A 14773-nucleotide genomic window follows, 5' to 3' on the forward strand; every position below is an offset into this window, starting at 1 on the left:
TTACCCTCCACGCTGCCCTCCAATACTAAATTGATGATCCCTTGATGCCTCAGAACATGTCCTATCAACAGATCCCTTCTTCTGGTCAAGTTGTGCCACAAACTTCTCTTTTCCTCAATCCTATTCAGTACTTCCTCATTAGTTATGTGATCTACCCATCTGATCTTCAGCATTCTTCTGTAGCACCACATTTCGAAAGCTTCTATTCTCTTCTTGTCCAAACTATTTGTCGTCTATGTTTCACTTCCATACATGGCTACACTCCATACAAATACTTTCAGAAATGACTTCCTGACACTTAAATCTATACTCGATGTTAACAAATTTCTCTTCTTCAGAAACACTTTCCTTGCCATTGCCAGTCTACATTTTATATCCTCTCTACTTCGACCATCATCAGTTATTTTGCTCCCCAAATAGCAAAACTCCTTTACTACTTTAAGTGTCTCATTTCTTAATCTAATACCCACAGCATCACCCGACTTAATCCTCGTTTTGCTTTTGTTGATGTTCATCTTATATCCTCCTTTCAAGACACTGTCCATTCCATTCAACTGCTCTTCCAAGTCCTTTGCTGTCTCTGACAGAATGACAATGTCATCGGCGAACCTCAAAGTTTTTATTTCTTCTCCGTGGATTTTAATACCTACTCCGAATTTTGCCTTTGTTTCCTTTACTGCTTGCTCAATATACAGATTGAATAACATCGGGGAGAGGCTACAACCCTGTCTTACTCCCTTCCCAACCACTGCTTCCCTTTCATGTCCCTCGACTCTTATAACTGCCATCTGGTTTCTGTACAAATTGTAAATAGCATTTGGCCCCCTGTATTTTAGCCCTGCCATCTTTAGAATTTGAAAGAGAGTATTCCAGTCAGCATTGTCAAAAGCTTTCTCTAAGTCTACAAATGCTAGAAATGTAGGTTTGCCTTTCTTTAATCTTTCTTCTAAGATAAGTCGTAAGGTCAGTATTGCCTCACGTGTTCCACTGTTTCTACGGAATCCAAACTGATCTTCCCCGAGGTCGGCTTCTACTAGTTTTTCCACTCGTCTGTAAAGAATTCGTATTAGTATTTTGAAGCTGTGGCTTATTAAACTGATTGTTAGGTAATTTTCACATCTGTCAACACCTGCTTTCTTTGGGATTGGAATTATTATATTCTTCTTGAAGTCTGAGGATATTTCGCCTGTTTCTTACATCTTGCTCACCAGATGGTAGAGTTTTGACAGGACTGGCTCTCCCAAGGTCGTCAGTAGTTCCAATGGAATGTTGTCTACACCGGGGGCCTTGTTCCGACTCAGGTCTTTCAGTGCTCTGTCAAACTCTTCACGCAGTATCGTATCTCCCATTTCATCTTCGTCTACATCCTCTTCCATTTCCGTAATATTGTCCTCAAGTACATCGCCCTTGTATAGACCCTCTATATACTCCTTCCACCTTTCTGCTTTCCCTTCTTTGCTTAGAACTGGGTTTCCACCTGAGCTTTGATATTCATACAAATGGTTCTCTTATCTCCAAAGGAAATGTCTTACAATTAAAAACCTGGTTCCTAAATCTCTGTCTTACCATTATATAATCTAACTGATACCTTTTAGTATCTCCAGGGTTCTTCCATGTTTACAACCATCTTTCACGATTCTTAAACCAAGTGTTAGCTATGATTATGTTGTGCTCTGTGCAAAATTCTACCAGGCAGCTTCCTCTTTCATTTCTTGGCCCCAATCCATATTCACCTACTACGTTTCCTTCTCTCCCTTTTCCTACACTCGAATTCCAGTCACCCATGACTATTAAATTTTCGTCTCCCTTCACTATCTGAATAATTTCTTTTATTTCATCATACATTTCTTCAATTTCTTCGTCATCTGCAGAGCTAGTTGGCATATAAACTTGTACTACTGTAGTAGGTGTGGGCTTCGTATCTATCTTGGCCACAACAATGCGTTCGCTGTGCTGTTTGTAGTAGCTTACCCGCATTCCTATTTTCCTATTCATTATTAAACCTACTCCTGCATTACCCATATTTGATTTTGTGTTGATAACCCTGTAGTCACCTGACCAGAAGTCTTGTTCCTCCTGCCACCGAACTTCACTAATTCCCACTATATCTAACTTTAACCTATCAATTTCCCTTTTTAAATTTTCTAACCTACCTACCCGATTAAGGGATCTGACATTCCACGCTCCGATCCGTAGAATGCCAGTTTTCTTGCTCCTGATAACGACATCCTCTTGAGTAGTCCCCGCCCGGAGATCCGAATGGGGGACTATTTTACCTCCGGAATATTTTACCCAAGAGGACGCCATCATCATTTAATCATACAGTAAAGCTGCATGCCCTCGGGAAAAATTACTGCTGTGGTTTCCCCTTGCTTTCAGCCGTTCGCAGTACCAGCACAGCAAGGCTGTTTTGGTTATTGTTACAAGGCCAGATCAGTCAATCATCCAGACTTTTGCCCCTGCAACTACTGAAAAGGCTGCTGCCCCTCTTCAAGAACCACACGTTTGTCTGGCCTCTCAACAGATACCCCTCCGTTGTGGTTGTACGGCTATCTGTATCGCTGAGGCACGCAAGCCTCCCCACCAACGGCAAGGTCCATGGTTCATGGGGGAGGGGGGGGTCAAGTCATATCTTTGCATAGTGTTGTGCAATGTAGTATTTCTAGCATGTGTCCCCATAGGAAAAAATATAATTGTAGTTAAAATCTGCACCCTTGAAACTGGCAGTTCCACCTGCCTCTGTCCAAAGTGCTTTGCCTCCCTTGCAAGATTGCCCCATGAGAGGCACTTTCTTCTACATTCACTGTCGTTCTGCAAACAAGGTTATTATAAATGATTGAAGTGACTTCATATATTCACTGTAGCTGCATTAATTGACATATTGTCACAAAACTCAACACGCTTATAGAAAACTCCAAAAATTTAGTACTATTCAAGCTGCACTTCAGATTTATGCCATGAGAGCACAGCATTGAGCACTTAGTCAAGATGGTGGCAGGCACTGAGAAAGTGTATGTTGTGCTTGAAATACATTCACATCAATCTGTTGTTACACTGTCACTCCAGAACGAAGTTCAACAAAGATCCACCTACTGTCAACTCCATTTGGCGTGTATGCAGAGTTTAAAGCTTCAGGATGCCTCTACAATGGGAAATGAATGGCTCGACCTGCAGTGACTGATGAAACAGATTGACCACATATTGGCGAGTTTCACACATAGCCCACAGAGGTCAATGAACAGAGCAAGCAGCGAGCTGAACATACCACACTTGAACTTCAGGAAAATCTTAAGGAAACAACTGATCCTGAAATGTTGTTGTTGTTGTTGTCTTCAGTCTGAAGACTGATTTGATGCAGCTCTCCATGTTACTCATCTATGCAAGCCTCCTCATCTCCATATAACTAATTGAAACTTATATCCTTCTGAATCTGCTTACTGTATTCATCTCTTGGTCTCCCTCTACAATTTTCACCCTCCTTTATGTCTCAGACTGTGTCCTATCAACTGATCCTTTCTTCCAGTCAGGTTGTGCCACAAATTACATTCCTCCCCATTTCTATTCAGTATCTCATTGTTAGTTATGTGATCTATCGAATCTTCAGCATTCTTCGGGTTGCACCACATTTCAAAACCTCTTGTTCTCTTCTTGTCAATTATTCACTTCCTTATATGGCTACACTCCATACAAATACTTTCGGAAAAGACTTCATAACATTAAATCTATATTTTATATTAACAAATTTCTCTTCTTCAGAAACACTTTTCTTGCCAGTCTACAATTTATTCTTTCTACTTAGGCCGTCATGAGCTAAGCCCATTTAACATAAGTGACTTTCTGCTTTAAAACAACTACTGCTTATAAATCAGCAACCAACCACAACACAAATGTGTCTATGACGTTGGTGATCGCTAAATCGTGGTACATGTCGAGTTCTGCACATTTGCAGAGACAAGGAACTGTGGTGGTGTCTGATAACATCAGAAGAGAACTATGGCGGTGTCTGGTAACATCAGAAGTTATAACTTAGTCTCGTTGAGCTCACTTCTATTACAGAAATGAAATTTGTGTCTTTGTATCCTCTAAATCTTTGTTATGTTGTTTGCTTTGTTTTTGTGGCACACTGAAAAGTTACCCAAGGTTCTGGTATTTTTTCCTGCAAGTCTTCTCCTACAAGAGAGACGAAAGATCTGAAAGCAAAAAGGAATTTACATTTTACAGCAGAAAAAACCTACACTATGCATACAAAAGAACATAAATAGGTAAACATGTTTTAGTGAAAAGTATTTTAACAGTGAAAAAGTCCGAATTATTGGACGAGAAAAATAATTTTCATTGTTTTTTGGTGCTCATTTAGAAAACAAGATGTAAAGGATAAAGCCGAATGGTGCTACCTACTGCATTCTATGTTATCTGATGTGGTTGCAAGTAAATATTTTCATGAGCAAATAAATATATATGTTCTGAAATCTTTTGGCGACACTTTTCTTATTCTTTTAGTTCTCAGGTGTGTGAACAATTTACCAAATGACCTTTGACAAGAACTTATGCTATGAATTCTGCTTTAGTCATTAACAAACTCTAGTGTCATTGCTTGTTCTTACATTTTGTTGCTGTATTTTGATTTATCATTATAAAGGATAGTTGCTCATAACCTCACTTTCACCATTCCGATGCTAAACTGCACACCAGACAGCTCTCACAACACTGTCTATTTTGGTGCTGACGTAAACAGAAATGACCACTTGAAACAGGCGAGACTCAGTACAGGAGTAAAGTACCAGGGGCATTGCAGTAGACACCCTTGTCTTGAGTAGTCAATTGAAACAAGAAAGTCAGTTGTGTAAAACGGCCTTTATTTTGCTGCCCAAATACCAAAACTCATCTACTGCTTTAAATGTCTTGTTTCTTAATCTAATTTCTTTAGCATCACCTGATTTAATTTGTCTACATTCCATTATCCTTGGTTTGCTTTTGTTAATGCTCATTTCGTATCCTCCCATTCCGTTCAGCTGCTCACCTAGGTCCTTGCTATCTATGACAGAATTACATTGTCATTGGCAAACGTCAGAGTTTTTATTTCCTCTCCCTCTACTTTAATTCCTGCTCCAAATTTTTCTTTTGTTTCCTTTACTGCTTGCTCAGTGTACAGATTGAATAACACCACTGCCTCCCTTTTATGCCCTTCAACTCATATAACTGCTGTCTAGGTTCTGTACAAGTTGTAAATAGCTTTTCACACGTTGAATTTAACGTTGATACTTTCAGAATATCAAAGGAAGTATTCCAGTCTATATTGTCAAAAGCTTTCTCTAAGTCAGCAAATGCTATAAATGTAGGTTTGCCTTTCCTTAACCTATCTTCTAAGATAAATGTAGGATCTGCATGACTTTGCATGTTCCTGCCTTTCTCTGGAATCCAAACTGATCTACCTCAAAGTTGGCTTCTACCAGATTTTCCATTCTTCCGTAAAGAATTCATGTTAGTATTTTATGACCATGACATTGATCTGATAGTTTGGTAATATTCACATCTGTCACCATGTGCTTCCTTGAGAATTGGAGTTATTATTTTGTTATTCAATTCTTAGCATATTTCTCCTGTCTCGTCTATATTGCACACCAGATAGAAGAATTTTGTCACGGCTGGGTATCAGTAATTTTGATGGAATGTTGTCTACTTCTGGTACCTTGCTTTGACTTAGGTCTTTCAGTGATGTGTCACATTCTTCTCAGATTCGTATCTCCTATCTCATCTTCATCTACCTCCACTTCCATTTCTATATTACCATCTTCTAGTTCATCTCCATTGTATAGACCTTCTACATACTCCTTCCACCATACAGCTTTCCCTTCTTTGTTTAGGACTGGTTTTATATCTGATATCTTGATATCATACAACTGCTTTTCTTTTCTCCAAAGGCCTCTTCAGTTTTCCTGTAAGCATTGTCAATCTGTCTTCTAATGAAGTATACTTCTAAATCCGTACATTTGTCCTCTACCCCTTTCTGCTTAGCCATTTTGCACTTCCTGTCAGTCTCATTTTTTAGACATTTGTATTCCCTTTCGCCTGCTTCCTTTACTTTAGCTTTATATTTTCTCCTTCCATCAGTTAAATTCAATAGTGCCTGTGTTATCCAAGGGTCTCTGCTAGGCCTTGTCTTTTTTACTTATTTGATCCTGTGCTGCCTTCACTATTTCATCTCTCAGTGCTACCTATTCATCTTCTACAGTATTCCTTTCTTAAGTTTCAGTTAGTCATTACCCAATGGTGCATTTGAAACTGTGAACAACCTCTCATTCTTTCTTCTTAACTAAGTCCCTTCTCCTTAATTCCCCACCTCGTTGTAAGTTCTTCAGTTTTATTCTACAGTTCATAAACAGTAAATTATGTTCGGAGTCTACATCTGCCCCTGGAAATATCGTACAGTATAAAATCTGGTTCCAAAATCTCTGTCTTACTATCATATAATCAGTTTGAAACCTTCCAGGTTCTCCAGACCTCTTTCACAATTCTTAAACCAAGTGTTAGTGATGATTAAATTGTGCTGTGTTAAAAATCTACCAGGCAGCTTCCTCTTCCATTCCTTTCCTCCAGTCCATATTCACCTACAATTTTTCCTTCTCTTCCTTTTTCTAACTATCAAATTCCAGTCCCCCATCAGAATTAAATTTTTGTCTCCCTTCATATCTGAATAATTTCTTTTACGTCATTGTACATTTCTTCAATCTCTTCATCATCTCCAGATTTGTTGGCATATTAACTACCACCACTTGCAATTGCTACAAGCCCTGACTCCCGACATCAAAGTCTCACACTTTAAATTTTTGGCACATTTGCAATAGCTTAAGACAAAGGATGGCTTTTGTGAGAAACTCATCCTCAATGAAGAGGCAACATTTTTTTTGTGAACAGCACAGTGAAGAGGCACATTGTGCAAATCTGGAGGCAAATCCCCATGCTATCATGCAGAACATTTGAGATTAATCAAAGTTAATGTATTCCGTGCAATCTCATGGCTTAAAGTTTACAGACCCTTTTTCTTGTGCAAAAAGACCGTTGTAGAACACGTGTATCTGGACATGTTAGAAAATTGGCTCATGCCACAACTGGAGACTGACAATGTGGACTTCATCTATCAAAAGTATGGTGCTCCACCTTACTTCCATCATGATATTCGTGAATTCTTAAACAGGAAATTGAGAAACTGATGTATCGGTTATGATGGGATTTTTATATATATGTGTGGGTTATACCAGAAATGCAAGCTCTTGTTAACAGTGCATACCTACAAAACCAATTGGGAGGGGGGGGGGGGGGGGGGCACATATGGAGCACTTGTAATATGTCAGAAAAATTCGGTCAGGCTGCACGCATGTGGAAGGCACTCAAGATTCAAGCACGAGTTGTGGTGAGCGAGCCAGTCAATCAGCACCCTTGTTGTGCAGTGGTTAATGCTAGTTGCATCTGTAAACTGTGTGTGGGCAACAAAAGCTCCTACTCGAAGCATAAAGTGACCTGCATGTTTCCAGTCAGCTACAAATTGTACAGGTATGTTTGTCATCAGTTTAAGAATTGTAGTAATTTTTTGTTGGTGACTTTATTATTATAAAATGAAAATTTTTGGTCACCCTGTTTAACATGGCTACAAAAAAGAAGCAGAGAAAAATGGAAGATTAATGCCATGCATTTAAAGTTGAACGGACTGAAGGTTTATTCGAAAGTTTAGTGGCCTTCTGACCTGTCTTATTTATTGTTAGGAATAAATGGCTCCTAACATTGAAAGTGTATGGAAGGACACTTTGCAACTAAATGTGTCATTTAGTACAAAATATCCAATTGGTGAAGCAGTGAAGAAAGCAGTTGATGAACTTCAGATGAGACAAGAAAAATAAAGTTCTGTATTTAATTACTGCATGCAATACTTCAACAGTGTTTTAGTTAGTCAAGAGACTGCTAAGAGAGGGAAACCACATATAGACGGTGAATATATAAAAAGTTGGTTTACATGGGTGTGCTGAAAAGAAATGACTCCAAATTTTTTACATGAAAACTCTTTAAGCTATTTAAATAAAACAAATGTTATTAATATTCTAAATATTTATTCTTCATGTCTGCATATTTGCAACCCTCTGCCAATAGAGGGCATCCTCCATATAGTCCTGACTTGGCTTGTCCAAGATTAATCGGTTTCCAGAACTTAGAGAAAATGTTCGAGGACTTTACTTCAATAGTGATGAATCAGTGCAAGCAGAGTGAGGTTGCGGCTCTAACAACAAAGTCAAACACTCTACAGTGATGGTATCAACAAACTTATCTGTTGTTGGGAGAAATGTATCTATAGCCAGGGTGATAATGTTGAGAAATTAATGTGTGGACATGAAGGATAAAGATGTAGAATGTTAAAAAAAAGTTTGTTATATTTAAAGAGCTTTAACATAAAAAATTCAGAGGCATTACTTTTCAGTGCACCCTCTAAGTGCATCTGAATAGCTGTTTCGGAATTTAATAACAAAGCAGATATTCTAAAAAATGAAAGATTTACCAGTTCCTGCTACAACAGTGAAAGATAAAACAGTCAAAATGTCTTCCAATGTAGCCAACCAGTAAATTGAAGATCTTAAATGGGTTTCAGCTTCATCACTAGCAGTTGAAGCATCTTGTGACAAAATGATACAGTGCAAAGGTTTACCTTTTTGTATGATTCATTTCATCTACAAGTCACAAAGAAGAACTTTTAGGATTATTGCCACTCAACAGACAAAGAGCTCTACGTAATGGTGTACATTGGTTATCAAGAATAAATGCTTTGGAACGTTTTATATTCTTATTAACAGAAATTAAAGCATTTCTCCTTGAGAGGGTGTTCACTGTCCAGAACTAACAGATAGTCAGTGGATCCAAAAATTTTATTCGTGGTGGGTGTTACATCAATCCAAAGCCACCTTAAATGTAAGCTTCAGAGGAAAGTAAACAGTTTTTTCAAAGTTACAAGAGGGAAACAAATTCTCTTTTTTCTCTCAAGCTCTTGAAAGAGAAGCTTTTATTCACTTTGCAAACTTACTGAAAAATCGGCAAGAAAATAATTCTGATATTGACATTTGCTATTTCAAAATTCCACTTATATTTAAAAGGATAGTTTTCTTAACAGGTTTCAGGAATTCAGAAACAGCAAAATGTTGTTAGTGTTTGTTAAAAAAATTTCTTAATGCTTCTGTAATGGAATTAAATTTTTCTTCCTTTAATACAGACACTGATACTTCAAATGCAATTACTGTATTTGGGGGGGGGGGGGGGGGGGGCAAGGAATTGCAGATCTCAACAGTTCAATTTGTGCTAATATAGAAATATTGGAGAAAAACAAAAATGAGCTTAGTTCACAGCATAAGTGGTCAGCTTTGAAAGACCTGGAAAAGAAAGGTGTGTTGGTTTTTAACATCTGAAATAGTATTCCTGAGTCACGTAATCAGCAGAAAAAAACTAATGTTTGCTATGCTATATATTCATGTGAACAGTCATTTACAACCATAAATCTTTTCGTGGGTATATTGAGAATTTGTCATACTGATGAGAATCTGGAAATGTGCCTGACATTAAAAACAACATACAGTCTTGACTTACCCAAGCCTCCCAGAGAGATGTAACCAGACCATTGTTCACATTAGTGTTTGTCGGTAATTTTCATGAACTAATTTTATGAATACTATATTTATTAAGTATGGTATCAAGTTTTATTCAACAGTCCTATAGTGTAGCCAAGGCTTAAAAGTTTACTTGAAGTTTATTAAGTTAATTTTAGGGAGCTTTGAGGAGTGAGATGATGTAGTGTTGAGATGGTTTGGACATGCAGAGAGGATGAACAACCAGTCATAGAGATGAAACAAGTAAACAAGACCAGTTTGGGTAGGGGAGTTAGTAGGTGTTGACCTCTTTGAAGTACCTCAATCAAATTGAGGACATTTCTGCCAAAGGCCAGCTTAGAAGTTTCCTAATTAAGTTAATAACAGTGTACCTGTGTATATAGTGTAAGTTTAAAAAATGTGGCTCTCTTTAAGTTCAGTCATTGTACTGCTGATATTTGACTCTCTTGACTAATGAGTTTGCTGACCACTGTACTAGGCCACATGATTAGTGTTGCTCAGACATCTGTTTATTTTGATACACCTTCAAGTGATACTGTCAACATGGAAGGGCAATGATGTGAATAGTGACGAGAAGGCCCACTACACAGTAATCCTGGGAACGATAGTAGATGGAATGAGACTGAGGAAGCTGCCCCCCTATATGATTCTTACTAGGGAAATCATACAAAAGGGGAAACTGTCTGCAGGTTTACCTCCAGACGTCAAGAAAAGTGTGGATTACAAATGACGTAGTGCTAAATTAGTGCAAGGTTGTTTGGAACAGAGTACCAGCCAAAAGACAAATCTTGGCACTGGATACTTTCAGGGGACACCTACCCAGGAAGATAAGGATCGGATATCGAAAAGCAATGCAGAATGTGTATGTGATAGACCTTTTAAGTCTCACCTCTGACAACTTTATAATGAGTTGCTTCTTCATGGGGATTGTGTGTCACTCGGGCAGTCAAGTTATAGAAACCCTCAATATCTGTGCTATACCAGTGGCTCCTTAATTTATGGAACAGAATCTCAAGTGAATCTATAATGAAAGGATTCAAGAAGTGTGCTGCATATCCATTGTATTGATTGATTTATTTGATCATTTCATTCTAAATTTGCTTTGGACGCATTTCTTGAGATATTTCATAGTTTTGGCTGTTACCAGTAATTTATCAACAATAGGGAAAATAATATGTGAGCATAAAATGTGTTCCATAATTTTACAACAGAGCACCATCAGGTACATAGGTCCATTGTTATGCACATCTGTTTGATGATCCATCTCAAAAACAGAAATTATCTCTGTCTTTTTCCAATCTGTTACACTCTCATATGTGACAGTATATGTCGATTTCAATTAAATAGAAGCACACAATTTATTTGAAATATACTCTTTTATTTGCAAGTGTCTTGATCACATTTGGCAGATATATCACAGTTAACAGATACTGACTCTGATGAGTTATCATCATAACTAAAAATCCAAATACAAAGGCATCATGATGCACTTATTCTGGTTGCCTCAAATTTTAAATTGCCTGAATGATTGCTTGATGACACCTAGATATGTTATTTCTGTTACAAGATACTGGATTTTTAGTTATAATGACGACTTATTACAGTCAATACCAGTTAACAAATTTATCCACCAAATATGACCAAGACATTTGTGAGTAAAAGATATGTCAATTTGGTGTTTGAGTAGTAATCAAAGAAGAACTTGTGATAAGATCTTCCTCAGTGTATAATTTTGGAAGACCAAAATCAGTACTGTCATCATAGTCATTGATTGACTGTGTCTACGAATTTTATCTATTTACTGACTGTACAGAAGACCAAATAATCTAATGTTTTTGTCAGATGGTTCATAAAATTTACTTTTAGCTGAGAGGATGAACTGGTCAGATCATTCACTTTGGCAGAATAGTGACATCGTGGAGCCCTGTTGATGTGATGTCCGAATACTGCTACAGTTGAGGGCAGCAGCTCGAAACCTGTTGTTCTCCACAAGGTTGTCTCTAGTTGCTGATGGGCAGTGGCCGATTCTCCCCTGCATAAATGTCATTTCCACGTCTTCTGTTACTGACAACTATACAATAACACAGGGAACAAACTGTAGTTGAGTTGGCGTTAAGTTGATCCTCCACAGTTGTGCGGCTGCTTTATGGGCCAACCTCAACCAGTAATGTAATGCAATTTTATAAATATCTCTATGGTGTAGATTCAGCATTGTCACGTCTCTGCAGATGGCTACTGTTTTCACTTGCAGCCATTAGTGCTTCACAGTTGAAAGCAGGCAACGGTTCTGCAAGGTGTCAGGGACCTTCTTGTGCTCCCTGTACTGTACACAACTGTGACACTATAAACATTGTAAAATTTCACTATTAAAAGTATGAACTACAAAGAACAAGAATAAAAATGTGTCCTGGTGCCTTTTGGTCAGTGCTAACACTCTTTTACAAAAGCAGAAACCCAAGCTACAACACAAACTGCATACAGGCAGACAAGCGACCACTTTGTTTTTTTATTGCCATTACCTGCTTTGAACAGCCAGTTCACCTTCATATGGCTGCATTATGTTTATTAAATGTATCACTTAGCATCTGTCGCATTTTTTTAGAGCTGGTACTCTACAGCATTAATTTCTACCCTCTACATGGCAGACATTAACAGAAAAGCTTTAGAATATGTTTTGTCAAGTATTTTGGTTTCTGGAAAGTGATGAGGTCATTGACTAAAAGATTTGTTTTAGGAGAGCATAAACCTACTCAGATCCTTTACGGTAGAGTTTAAAAAGAGAGGGTGGATCCATAAGGCTGACACTTTAAGTGAGCCAAGTTAAGACAGTGAATTTTCTACAGAATATGCATTGTGACATTTAATGAGGAATTAAACTCTTTAAATCTGAAAATAATAAGCCCTGCCCGATTGAAACAGTTAATTTTTTTCTCTTTTTCTTTGGGGAGGGGGAGGGATTAAAAATCTGTCCTACAGGCAACATAAATAATGTGGAAATGATTCCAAAACATATATTGTGAAGTTGTGTGCTTGTAATTGTAAGTAATTTTATAACTGCTGTGCATGGTTGCAGGGATATGTTGATGAAGATGTTAGTGAGAGTAGCGTCCATCTTTTCAGAGATGGTTCGGCATCTCAGATGTTCAGTACAGCGTGTCAAACCAACAACTTTCAGTCACCTAAATATACAGATTGTTATTTTATTGGGCACCAGTTTCGATGATATATTTCAGGCCCCCTCACCGACGTGTAGGAAGATTCCCACCTCACTTCCTGTCAAAATAGGGGCCAGCATTCAAAGATTGGTTATCTGTAGATTTTTGAGAAAGTGATCACTTCATCAGGTGATGTCTTCTGAAGTGATCACTATCTCAAAAATGTACAGGTACCAGTCTTGCTGTCCCCTATTTTGACTGGAACCGAGGTTGAAATCTTCCTAGATGTCGGTCAGGGGCCCTGAAGTAGATTGGGGCCTGGTATCCCATGAGGATGCTGGAAAGCATTGCTACAGTCAACAGGGAGACAAACCTTAAGGTGTTCAAATATAGGTCAGCTGATGGAACAAAAACATAAGTAATTGATTGTCTGAATGAAGGAAGCCTTTCCCGCCAACAGTTGACACATGGAGAGGGGGGGGGGGGGGGTGTTTGCAACAGAAATAACATAATAGAGGTTTGTAGTGGAAATAAAACTTGCAGAATTATTCAGAGACTGTTTGCATAAGAAGACAACAAATAATATTTCAAACAACAATGTTGCTAAACAAATTGACAAGAATGGGAACAGTAGATGTGACGAGATGTAGGTTGTGGACCTCTTTAAATTGTTTTCAGTACTATACAAGTGTGTTACTAAAATCCATAATAACTGCATCGGGGGGGGGGGGGGGGAGATTATACTTTATTTGTGCAAATTACTTCAGAATTACTGAAGTGAGTTGAAGAAACATTTCGTGTAAGTGATTCTTATTATCTGAGGTGTACCGTAGTGATAATGCACTGGACTCATATTCAGGAGGAATGTAGTGCAAATCCCCCATTCGGTCAACCAGATTTTGATTTTACAAGATTTCCCTAAATTGCTAGAGGCAAATGCTGAGAAGGTTCATTTGAAAGGGTGCAAAATGTATCCTCCCTCAGTCCAAGTTTGCTCTAATGACCTTATCATTAGTGGGACGTCAGACCCATCTTCTTCCTTCCATTTTATCTGCATCACCATAACTGGATCAACGTACCTGTACCCCTTTAAATTGTGAATAACATTGTTTTAATTGCTTCAAATTCAGAACAATTTAATAAAAGAATGGAGAAGAAAAAATATAAGAATTATTATAATAGGCCTGAAAATTAACTCCAAAAAAACTAAAATTAAGTATTGTCAATATGCTGACAGTAAATCAGAAAAGATTAGTTATAACTTGAACCAGCTGATGAGGGCAACTGCAAATGATTAGCAGATTGGCTCAGAAACAGAAATAGGGGCATTAAACAATATCTGGAAGTTCATTGGGAAAAGTTTATGATCTGTTCATTAGGAAATTCACAATTTTCCCAACAACATAAAATATATCTAATGCATGTGTACTGCCAGGTCAAACTATGACTAAGACATGAATCTTAAATAGTAAGGAAAAAACATTTAGAAATGCTCAATGAACAGTTGAAGAAAGCATGTCAGAAATAACCGAAGTTGATAGTGATTTCAGAAGGAGATGGTCCAGGTGCTTAGTAAAGGTAATTGGCTAAAGAAGAAATAAATAAACTCTCTGTTGGACTCATTACTGTAAGAGATGGCAAGGACAATGTCCTAGTGGTAGATGGTTGGATGTTAATGAGGATAAATGTGTGGGCATGTGTAAAGCTGAAACTCACAGTATCTCATGAGCTCTGTAAATGCTCCGTATCCAACCAGCAAATGAAAAAATTGCCTGCTGATGAGATGTAAAAGCAATTGTGAGGTTACAAATTCCAGTTTTGCAGACATGGTGTGTCCATTGAAGTTTACAACGAGGAATCCATGTTCAAAATCCAAAAGTCTGTGGAGCTACTGGTGTTGAAAAACCTAGGACAGACTTTGTGGAAATTCCATCAGGAAAATGCTGACACACCTCTCTCCAGACGTTTGGATTGTCA

General features: G+C 38.0%; 1 protein-coding gene across 9 annotated transcripts in view; it reads left to right on the plus strand.

Moving 5' to 3' along the window:
* LOC126475450 (D-aspartate oxidase) overlaps window positions 1-14773 on the plus strand; it is a 245700-nt gene that overhangs the window by 182731 nt on the left and 48196 nt on the right. The gene's annotated exons all lie outside the window — the stretch shown is intronic.

Source organism: Schistocerca serialis, chromosome 4, assembly GCF_023864345.2.
Source record: "Schistocerca serialis cubense isolate TAMUIC-IGC-003099 chromosome 4, iqSchSeri2.2, whole genome shotgun sequence".
In the NCBI taxonomy this organism is placed as follows: Eukaryota; Metazoa; Arthropoda; class Insecta; order Orthoptera; family Acrididae; genus Schistocerca; species Schistocerca serialis.